Here is a 12,640-nt window from a genome sequence, read left to right on the forward strand (position 1 = left end):
TGCCTGGGCTGGACTTCCATGAACTCCCATCTCATGGCCTTAATTTTCTCAACACTTTCCGGAATGTTCCTTCGGCACACTGAGTGGTCAGTGATTTCCATGAGTCAGTGGAAAGGTTACATTTTTCAAGAAGATTCAATGAAAATCCTTGAATATTCTCCTCCATGAGCTGGCAATCTCTCTCTTTGACAGAGTTTGGGATAAAGACAGGGTCTTTCCTTAACATTTTAATGACAGGCTGTAGGTAATTGAACAAAACATTTTTCTTTATTTCCAGAGGCTGAAAATCTGCCTGTGGAGTGTCGGTTGTTTGGGTGCTGACTTGGTTCCAAAATCTTCTGTGTACATTTGCATTTATTGACCGAGCTCAGCCAGTCACTCAATGGGAGAAGTGCTACCACATGTTGTACTTTTGCATGCCAGAATCATTCTGTCAGTGTGCTGCACCAATTTGATGTCTTTGCTGATAAATTGGATCTAACACTGTACTCCTTCATGTTGTCCAGTCATGATCAAGGATTCCCTAGAATTCAGAAGGACACTGCATTTATTTCCACAGAAGCTTTAATTTCTTCAAGTCATTTTCTCTGCCCACCTGGAGAGTCTGCCTGTGACAGTGGTGCAGACAGACGAATCACAGCTCACGTTTTCATCAACTTGCGCGGAGGATCGGCTGGGGGCCCAAATCCTGTTTAACTATGGGAGGGCCATCATGTTTACTGAGAAAGGGTTTGATGTTCCCCTTTCACCAGGAAAGTGGAACAGGCAAGGGAACTACTGGAAGAGGAAGAGGCAATTGGTTGCTAGTAAAGAGGTTCTAACAGAGCAGGCACAACCGTAGATAAAACAGACCTCCACTGACAATGATGGTTACTGTGACCTGAGCAATCTTCTTTTAGCTTCAGGGGTGTCTGAGGCTGAAGCAGGGGCCATCTGTGTCATCTTGTGGTTTGCAGCACACTATACCCAGGGAAGTCACAGAGGGCAGAATTCACCCCATTCTTCTCTGTCAGAAAGCAGTAGGAATGGCGCACTGTAAGGATCACCACCAGCTCGTGTTTGTGGATGTCACAGAAGTTGATGGTGTTGTAATAGTTGTCTTAGGCTACAACAGGAAATAGATCAGGTGGAAAGCTGCAGATAAATCTCAAGCAAATGTGGGGCGATGCAACTGGAAAATCAAATAGGGTCCAGGACATACCCATAAATGGTCCGGCCATTGGGAATGTTGATGAACGGAAGGAAATGTGGGTACAAGTCCATATATCCCCGAGGGTAGAGAAAGAGGCATTTGGCATGCTTGCCTTCATAAGTCAGGGCATAGAATATAAAAGTTGGAATATCATACTGCAACTTTCCAAATCACTGTCTAGAACATGCTTGGAGTATTGTGTGTGGTTCTGATTGCCCCACTATTGGAATGGATGAGGTTGCACTGGCTGTTTATTGTCTCTCACTGGTGAAAAGGAGGCTGACAAGTGATCTCACAGGATGTATAAAATTTGAAGAGGAATGGATAGGGTAGATAGAATCTAATTTGTCTATGGCTGGAGTATCAAAAAGAAGAGGGCATAGGCTTAAGGCGAGTTAAATGCATCTGTGGGAAAGTTACGAGTTTTTGATATCTGAAACATAATATCAGAGATTGTATCTGATCCCACTACTTTCTCTATGTTTCAGAGATATTTAGGCTTACCAGATAAATCCGTAACCAAAGCTTTTTCTCTTCATTTTTACCCTTCATCCACACTAAAACGGCGTTTTTGTCCCCCAAAACCGAAGAATTCCAGAAACACTGTTCAGGGTGTGTAATTTTGAAAACGCTGCTTGGCTGGAGCAGTGTGGACGGGGTAACCGGAGAAATCTGAAAACACTGTCAGAAGGCAGCATGCCATTTCATTGTTTTCCTGAACGCAACCTAACAATTTCAGAACAGACGGCAAAGAGACTAAAGCCAGAAGAGTTAGAAATGTACTCACCAAATATTTTGACCTATAACTTAGTGAATAAATAAGTATACTCACTTTGCCCTGTTTTCTGTCCTTGCTTGTATGAAGGTGGTTTACCTATTTATGCAAGTACTTCTCTGACAATAGATGTGTAACAGCCTAATGTAACATTGTATGGAAATACAAGATAACACTGATGCAGACATGTTTTATACATTTAACAAGGTGCTTTATTAATGCAACAGAGTTGGTCAGTTTTTCAATGTTCGTCGTCAGCCAGGTCATACTGTCCGTGAACTCCCTGTTGGTTGCCTCCATACGCTCCAGTATTTGTTTTTTTTTACTAAGTCCTCCTGCGTGACAGCCAACAGCTGTCCATCTTTTAAGTTTTTCTAGTCTGTAACTGCACAAATGTGCACAGTCTTTCACGGCGAGATCCGACAACAAACACATCGCTTGTCTTTGGTAAATGTGTCCTGCACATGCACAGTAGGAGGAGGTTCACCGAAATCTCCATTTTAATGTGGACAGAGATACTTTTAAAACCGCATAGTGTGGACGCCTTTTGTTTTTACACGAAACCGGTGTTTTCACAATTATCCGGTCTAGTGTGGACGTAGCCTTAGACAGGCACTTTAATAGGCAAGGCTTAGAAGGATATGAACCTAATGTAGCCAAATATTATTCATGTATTCTAAAGGCAGGATGGCTGACAAGGGGAATCAAAGCCAACATAAAAGCCAAAGAGAAGGCATGTAATCCAGCAAAGTTAGTGGGATGTTCGAGGATTGGGAAGCTTCCAACTACCAACAGAAGGCAATTAAAAAGCCATAAAGAATGTAAAGACGAAATATGAAAGTAAGCTAGCCAATAATATCAAAGATGATACCAAAAGTTCCTTCAGATACATAAAGAGTAAAGGAGAGGCGAGAGTAGATATTGGGCCGCTGGAACATGACACTGGAGTAGTAATAACAGGACAAACTGATTAAGCATCTTGCATCAGTCTTCACTGTGGATGACACTAGCTGCAAGCCAGAAGTTCAAGTATGTCAGGGGGCAGAAGTGAGTGTCGTTGCTATTACTGAGGAGAAGGTGCTTGGGAAGCTGAAAGGTCTGAAGGTAGATAAGTTACCTAGTCCTGAAGGAATACACCCCAGGGTTCTGAAAGAGGTGGCTGAAAAGATTTTGGAGGCATTTGTAATGATCTTTTAAGAATCACTGGATTCTGGCATGGTTCTGGAGGTCTGGAAAATTACAAATGTCACTCCACTCTTTAAGAAGGGAGGGAGGCAGAAGAAAAGAAATTAGCCGGTCCTCAGTGGTTGGGAAGATGTTGGAGTCGATTGTAAATGATATGTTTTCAGGGTACTGGGAGGCACATAATAAATTAGGCCAAAGTCGACGTGATTTGCTCTGGGAAAATCTTGCCTGACAAATATGTCGGAAATAATAAGCAGGATAGAGAAAGGAGAATTGGTGGATGTTGTGTACTCAGACAAGGTGCCATACATGAGGCTGCTTAGCAAGATAAGAGCCCATGGTATTACAGGGAAGGTTCTAGCATGGGTAGAGCATTCGTTGATTGATGATAGACAAAGAGTGGGAATAAAGGGAGACTTTTCTGGTGGGCTGCCAGTGACTAGTGGTGTTCCCCAGGGTTCTATGTTTGGACTGCTTCTTTTTATGTTATATGTCAAAGATTTGGATGATGGAATTGATGGCTTTATGGCCAAGTTTGCAGATGATATGAAGAAGGGTGGAGGGACAAGCAGTATTGAGATTATCATTGCCATGATGATGATATAGAGCATTATTCAAAGGGCCAATGAACAGTGAAGCATCCATTATCTCTTTGTTTTCTATCACTGGTTTATTGAGTTGTAACTCATAACCTTTATAATCTGCATGAACCTTGTCTTCAGTATTGATCGCTCTGTGGAACTATGTAATAGAGTGATGCTGGGATTCCCTGTCAGAGTCACAGAAAAAATACAGCACAGAAACAGGCCCTTCAGCCCATCTAGTCCATGCTGAACCATTTAAACTGCCTACTTCTTACTGTTATTTGCTTACAACAATATGGTTCAGCTCTTTCCAGATCTGCAGAGGAAAGGAGAAGGGAGCAGGATGGAAAAGGCAACATAGAAAGCCTCCCTCTGGTTAACAGACAAGGAATACTCAGCTAATGGACCTGTACTATACCCCACCTTACAGAGACAAACTTGCACACATCGGTACTCGACTGGGACAAACAATACTGCACCTCAGTCCCCATGTTCACCAATACTGCACCCCAGTCCCCTATGTTCACCAATGCTACACCCCAGTCCCCTGTGTTCACCAATACTGCACCCCAGCCCCCATGTTCACCACTGCACACCAGTCCCCATGTTCACCAATACTGCATCCCAGTCCCCTGTGTTCACAAATGCTACACCCCAGTCCCCTGTGTTCACCAATACTGCACCCCAGTACCGTATCCACCAATACTGCACCCCAGTCCTGTGTGTTCACCAATACTGCACCCCGGTCCTGTGTGTTCACCAATACTGCACCCCAGTCCCATGTTCACCAACACTGCACCCCAGTCCACTGTGTTCACCAATGCTGCACCCCAGTCCCCAGTGTTCACCAATACTACACCCCAGTCCTGTGTTCACCAACACTGCACCCCAGTCCCGTGTGTTCACCAATACTGCACCCCGGTCCTGTGTGTTCACCAATACTGCACCCCAGTCCCTTGTGTTCACCAGTACTGCAGCCCAGTCCCCTATGTTCACCAATGCTACACCCCAGTCCCCTTTGTTCACCAATACTGCAACCCAGCCCCCATGTTCACCAATACTGCACCCCAGTCCTGTTCACCAATACTGCACCCCAGCCCCCATGTTCACCACTGCACACCAGTCCCCATGTTCACCACTGCACACCAGTCCCCATGTTCACCAATACTGCATCCCGGTCCCCTATGTTCACCAATACTGCACCCCAGCCCCCATGTTCCCCACTGCACACCAGTCCCCATGTTCACCAATACTGCATCCCAGTCCCCTGTGTTCACCAATGCTACACCCCAGTCCCCTGTGTTCACCAATACTGCACCCCAGTACCATATCCACCAATACTGCACCCCAGTCCCGTGTGTTCACCAATACTGCACCCCGGTCCTGTGTGTTCACCAATACTGCACCCCAGTCCCTTGTGTTCACCAGTACTGCAGCCCAGTCCCATGTTCACCAACACTGCACCCCAGTCCACTGTGTTCACCAATACTGCACCCCAGTCCCCAGTGTTCACCAATACTGCACCCCAGTCCCCCTGTTCACCAATACTGCACCCCAGTCCCCCTGTTCACCAATACTGCACCCCAGTCCTGTGTTCACCAATACTGCATCCCAGTCCCATGTTCACCAATACTGCACCCCAGTCCCCCTGTTCACCAATACTGCACCCCAGTCCTGTGTTCACCAATACTGCACCCCAGTCCTGTGTTCACCAATACTGCACCTCAGTCCTGTGTTCACCAATACTGCACCCCAGTCCCATGTGTTCACCAAAGCTGCACCCCAGTCCCTCTGTTCACTAATACTGTACCCCAGTCCTGTGTTCACCAACACTGCACCCCAGTCCCATGTGTTCACCAATGCTGTACCCCAGTCCCCCTGTTCACCAATACTGTACCCCAGTCCTGTGTTCACCAATACTGCACCCCAGTCCCCCTGTTCACCAATACTGCACCCCAGTCCCCCTGTTCACCAATACTGCACCCCAGTCCTGTGTTCACCAATACTGCACCCCAGTCCCCCTGTTCACCAATACTGCACCTCAGTCCTGTGTTCACTAATACTGCACCTCAGTCCTGTGTTCACCAACACTGCACCCCAGTCCCATGTGTTCACCAATGCTGCACCCCAGTCCCTCTGTTCACTAATACTGTACCCCAGTCCTGTGTTCACCAACACTGCACCCCAGTCCCATGTGTTCACCAATGCTGTACCCCAGTCCCTCTGTTCACTAATACTGTACCCCAGTCCTGTGTTCACCAACACTGCACCCCAGTCCCATGTGTTCACCGATGCTGTACCCCAGTCCCCCTGTTCACCAATACTGTACTCCAGTCCTGTGTTCACCAATACTGCACCCCAGTCCCCCTGTTCACCAATACTGCACCCCAGTCCCCCGTTCACCAATACTGCACTCCAGTCCTGTGTTCACCAGTACTGCACCCCAGTCCTGTGTTCACCAGTACTATATACCATTGTTGTACGCTGACAGACCCGCCATTGCTGCTGTGATCAGTGTGAAGACTTGCAGAAACTGATAAATCTCTCCGAATCCTTGCAAGATACAAATGCCCCATCCTGAAAGTTTGCTGATGCAACAAAACTGTGTCAAGATCAATAACTGCTGCTTCAGTTGGATATACAATATGATGCCAATCAATTATTTAAATCTCAATGTAATCAAAATTAAATTAGTCTGCTGAAGCAGTACAGATTGCAATCACCACAGGATCATGAATAATCAAAACAGTGTTGCTGCACGAACATAAGAGGGAGTGGGTTCTACCTGGAACATCACGGGCACATCCTGCCCTGTGATTGATACTGGAGATGGCAACATCTGTCATTAAAAATCCCCAGCTTCCAGGCTGCACCATCTTTTCACAGCTCCCACCCAACAGAATTTCCACACCAACAGCAACTTCTCTTCAATCGTTCATTTCTTGAACTGGCGAAGCTCTGATCATCACGGTTTAGCAATGCTATGACGACTTGGATCACTTCTGATCTCATTGTGTTCTTTCTTGTAAAAATTGTACATAATTTATGTCTAATTTGTTTTTCTTGTGGATGTTATTTATAAGATGTGTTGGGACTGTGGAGCTGCAGCAAGTATCTCATTAGATCTGTGCATAGATGCACTTGTGCACATGAATGACATCGAACTTGACTTTGTTCAGGGAAATCTCCATGTGTCTTGGGCAGTTTTTCCACCACCTAGGAATTCTTCAGCCGGTGAAAACATGCTGTGCAGGTTGTCCATTCTGTATTACCCATGCCTTAATGAAGGTGATATCCAAATCTTCATACGCATTAGAACTGGCTGCATCAGCTGTATTTGGGCACATACTACGCCTCTGACATTGTCTCCATGGATTTCAGGGCAAGATCAAGGGTGGGGATGCAGCAGGGATAAGCAGAGAGCAGTTTGGGAGATTTGGAAGGCTGGAAGAAGATTATGGGTGTTGGTGTGAGAGGAGGATAGTGTCAAGGATAGGAAGGGAGGGTAGATTGGAATGAATTAAGGTGCAAAAGACAACAATGAAGAAAAGAATGGTGGGATGAGAAAATATGTGGGGGATGTTTAAGGGTGAATCAAGGTTGAGGAAGATATCATTTATCCACCTTCAGTTGGGGCAGATAATATGTGCACTCTGTATCTAGTTACATCAATGAGCAGGAAACGTGTTTTGGAATTTTGTTTAGTGATGATATTGATGGTTATTCCTGGAGAGCTTCCTGTTCTCAGACAACATTAGAGTGTTCATATCCGCCTGAGAGGACAGACGGAAGAACTTAAGCACCTCAGACATCTCCTTTTCTTAGGGACACGGTAAAGCAGTGAGTACGAGAGTTTCAAAATGAAACCTGGACAGCTTGCACGATTGTCATTGTGCCTGCCTTTATATGGGACAGTGCTGCTTGACAGCAGAATGACTGTAATTGGCCATCCCACTGCAGGAGAACCCATATCAAGAGAGAAGTTTGGCTCAAGGTCAACACAGAAGTAGTTCTGAACATTAAAACAAAGTCTCCCAGCAATCAGAGACACCACAGCGTAATTGTGGGGCTTGGGTTCCAATTAATTCTAGTCCTTGAGCTTTGTAGTTCCATCCACATTGCGGTTGAAATGAGCTACAGTGAATTAGCTTCAGTGAGCCAGAAGAAATGAGAATATCTTGACATCGATCCCTGCCTGCCTCTTAGAATCTTATGTTTAAATAGGATCACCCTTCATTCTTCGAAATTCCTAAGGGTGTAGTTGCACCATAGGTCATAATATTTTTTCTGCTACCAGGTTTTGTGTGGGGGCACCAGATCTGATTTTAATAATGGTGATAATGGTAATTTTAATAATGGAGTAATGTTCCAGTGTGCAATTATAATAGATAGTTATTTCATTTCTATCAGGTAATTAAATGGCATAGCCATAAGATATATAAAGAATGGGTCTGAACAACTGAGTAACTTTGTTTTATCCTTTCCTATGCTCCTGTGGCTTTAGAAATGAGTTTAAGGTTTTTGACATTTGAAGAGTGATGTGAAGAACTTGGTTCTTGATATCGTCAATATTCAGCATTACTCATGAGAGAGAAGAAATGAAGTTAATGGACTGGCTCCAAACCATTTCAGTGTTAGATTTATAAGTTTTGAAACATGATTTACTCCACTTTTTGCCCTTTGTTTCTAATGCTCATCATAATCTCGGCTTGCCAACATGATCCCTGCCACATCTGATGGGAAACATCACTTTCTGTGTTCCCAGTCAATGTTGGAGAGACTACAATCCTGCAGCACTTCCCTTTTGCACTATATGCATTTACCATACGTTTTTTAGGGTTGCTTGCACAAGTAGTGGGAATTTTGAAAGAAATTCACACAATGCTTTGTATATTGATGTATTTCAGAACCCCCCTCCCCTGCAATACCAACCATAATGCAGTGGTCCCCAACAGCAAAGCATGTGCTACCAGGCAGCGAGGAAACGATATGATTCTGCAATATGAAATGATATGAGTCAGCTGCACCTTTCCTCATTCCCTGTCACGCCCACTATTAAACTTGAACGCACGCGAGGTCATCAGTCGCCTAAACGCAGTGATACCCTCGCCAGGGATCACTGGTTGGCCTCGGGTAACCAGCTGCCTCGTGCGGTCGTCAAGAAGTGCTGTTGCTACTGGCCTGGATCGCGGACAGACGGGCACCACCTCTAAAACTGTTTAGCACACCGAATGTTCGTGGGGAACCCGGTGCTAAGATATTCACAGACGACCTAATTCGGGCTCAGGGTTTCGTAAGTAGCAGAGCAGCTACCTCACTGAGATCTACTGAAAGTCATCCCTGGAGCCAAACTTTTGTTGGCCGATAGACCCTACCTATGTATGGGGGTGCGGGCGGGCGGGCGCCCTGTCGCTCTTCTTGCTCGGTCGATCGTTCTCACCACCCCCCACCCCCCCAACGACCAGCCGCACCTGGCCAAGGCCTCTGGCGGCGGGCGGGAGGCTGGAGTTTGGGCCCAGAGGCTGTCTAATGAGGCAATGAAGCCCTCAAAACTGCTTCGCTACCCTGAGTCCAAGCACCCTGCACTTAAATACAAACCCACTGAGTTTTTTGAGCAGAAAAAACGTGAGCAAGCGGGACAGAAGCAAGTGCCGAGAGCCATGAAAACTAAATTGCGGAATAGACTGGACATAAGGAACCCCCTTTGAGTATTGCTGTATTCCGGTTGTGATTAACAACCCCCTCCCCCCCCCCACCCCAGTTGGCCGGTCCACAAGAATATTGTCAATATTAAACCGGTCCGCGGTGCAAAAAAGGTTGGTGACCCCTGCCATAATGGATAAAGGCACCTTCCAGTGGGAATTGAATACAAGGATTTCTAAGGTCTCATGAAAGGCAATTGAAAATATAATGAATGTCACCATGGAGCACTTGCTTTGAACAAGGTGTGTTAAAATAGGTACTCCATATGTTGCCCCGCCCCGAGGGAGGGAGAGAGCACGTGAGTTGGTGGTTGATGAGAGAGCAGGAAGCGCTGCCTTGGTTTGGTCAAGCTGCAGATGCTGCACCACACAGCTCATAAATCTAACCTCGGCATTAAATTCACTTCGCCTCTCACATGTGTTATCATGAATACTGATGAAGTGAGAGTCCTCTGCGTTTTTAAAAATCAAGGGCAATGTCGCAGCCCTTTCCTCCCTCCTCTCAGTATGAGGGCAAGTTGCCACCAGAAAACAAGTCGAAATCTTCAAAGCACAGAGGGCTGGGAGGGAAAACTGAGCACAAGAATCCTTTGGGATTCTTATACAAAATTTCACAATGTAGCATGCTCCTGCTGACAGCTAAACTTGACATGAAACGAAGTTTGTCCGTGTTGGTTGGAGACTGGGTGGCTTTGGCAGAGTTGTTTCCGTCCACGTAGCTCACCCACAGGATAATCTGTGTGCGAGGATCCATAACCGAGTGCAACTTCTTCCCACAGGAGTCTCACTGGAAAATCAGAACAGGAATGATATTTTCCCTAACCCTGGGGGTCCCACACTGGGAAATAGAGCCAGGATGGTTGTGTAAACCAGAAAGGACTCCAGATGCTGGAACCTGGGGCAAATAAAAACAAACTGTGTAGCTCTGTGGTGACAAGTGGTTGGTTGAAGTTTGGGTGGGTTAAGACAGTGCATCAGGACTGAGAGAGAAAGGTGGAGATAGCCATTTGGAAGATATGGGAGAGAGGGCTGAGGCAGATGGGAGATGATAGACCAGTGAAGTGGGAGGGGGTAGTTTTGAGTGGGTAATAGGTGGAAGGGTAAGGGAGAGAGTAACTGGGCAGGTGGGTTGGTGGGAAGCTGAAGACAAAGGCTGGCAGGTGCTAGGTGGAATCAGATTAGAAAGGATAGAGTCATAGAGATGTACAGCACAGAAACAGGCCATTCAACCCCTCTAGTCCATGCCAAAACCATTTAAACTTCCATCAACCTGCACCAGGAACACAACCTTCATACCTACTATCCATATACCTACCCAAACTTCTCTAAAGTGTTGAAATCGAGCTCGCATTCACCGCTTGTGCTGGCAGCTCATTTCACGCTCTCATGACCCTCTCAGTGAAGACGTTCCCCCTTACGTTTCCTGAAACTTTTCTCCTTCCACCCCTAACCCATGACCACAGGTTGTAGTCCCACCCAAGATCAGTGGAGAAAGCCTGCCTGCGTTTACACTACCTATACTTCTCGTAATTTCATATACCGCTGTCAAATCTCCTCTCAGTCTTCTACGTGCTAATGAATACAGTCCTAACCTATTCAATCTTTCCTTATACACCATCTTTTCACAGCTACTCCAGGTCCTCCAGACCCAACAACATCCTTGTAAATTTTCCCAGTATTCTTTCAACCTTGCTTACATCTTTCCTGTGGGTAGGTGACTGGAACTGCACAAAATACTCCAAATTAGGCCTCAGCAACATCTTCAGCTGTGGGAAGTGAGGGAGGCATTTGCTGAGCCTCTGGTGATGATTGTTTGCATCATCATGAGGGACAGGAGAAGTAGCAGAGGATTGGAAGTTTGAAAATGTTGTTCCCTTCTTCAAAAAGGGAATTAAAGATAACCCAGGAAATTATAGACCAGTAAGTCTGACTTCAGTGGTGGGCAAGTTTTTGGAAAAGATCCTGAGGCAGGATTTATAAACATTTGGAGAGACATAATCTGATTAGGGATGGTCAGCATGGTTTTGTCAAGGGTGGGTTGTGCCTTACAAGCCTGATTGAATTCTTTAAGGATGTAACAAAATACATTGATGAAGGTAGAGCAGTGGATGTAGTGCATATAGATTTCAGTAAGGCATTTGATAAGGTTCTCCATGCAAAGCTCATTCAGAAAATAATGAGGCATGGGGTCAGAGGAGACCTTGCTTTGAGGTTCCAGTATTGGCTTCCCCACAGAAGGGAAAGGGTGGTTGTGGATGGTTCATATTCTGCATGGAGGACGGTGACCAGTGGCACTCCACAGGGATCTGTTCTGGGACCTCTCCTCTTAGTGATATTTATAGATGAACTGGGTGAGGAAGTAGAAGGGTGGGTTAGTAAGTTTGCTGATGACACAAAAGTTGGAGGTGTTGTGGATGGTGTGGAGGGTTGTCAGAGGTTACAGCGGGACATCGATAGGATGCAGAATTGGGCTGAGAAGAAGCAGATGGAGTTCAACCCAGATACGTGTGAAGTGGTTCATTTCGGTCGGTCAAATTTGAAAACAGAATATTAATGGTATGACTCTTAGCAGTGTGGAGGATTGGTAAGATATTGGGGTCCGTGTCCATATGACACTCAAAGCTGCTGCACAGGTTGACAGTGTTGTTAAGAAGGCGTATGGTGCGTTGGCGTTCATCAACCATGTATTGAGTTCAAGAGCCATGAGGTAATATTACAGCTATATAAGACCTTGGTCAGACCCCATTTGGAGTACTGTGTTCCGTTCTGGTCATCTCATTACAGGAAGAATGTGGATACTATAGAGAGAGTGCAGAGGAGATGTACAAGGATGTTGCCTGGATTGGAGAGCATGCCTTATGAGGATAGGTTGAGTGAATTGGCCTTTTCTCCTTGGAGTGACGGAGGATGAGAGGTGAACTGTTAGAGATGTATAAGATGATGAGAGGCATTGATCATGTGGATAATCAGAAGCTTTTTCCAGGGCTGAAATGGCTAGTACAAGAGGGCACAGTTTGAAGGTGCTTGGAAGTAGGTACAGAGGAGATGTCAAAGGTAAGTTTTTCCACACAGAGAGTGGTGTGTGCATAGAATGAGCTGCCAGTGATGGAGGTAGAGGTGGATACAATAGGGTCTTTTAAGAGACTCTTAGGTAGGTATATGGAGCTTAGAAAAATGGAGGGCTATGCATTAGGGAAACTCT

Source organism: Hypanus sabinus, chromosome 25, assembly GCF_030144855.1.
Source record: "Hypanus sabinus isolate sHypSab1 chromosome 25, sHypSab1.hap1, whole genome shotgun sequence".
NCBI lineage: Eukaryota > Metazoa > Chordata > Chondrichthyes > Myliobatiformes > Dasyatidae > Hypanus > Hypanus sabinus.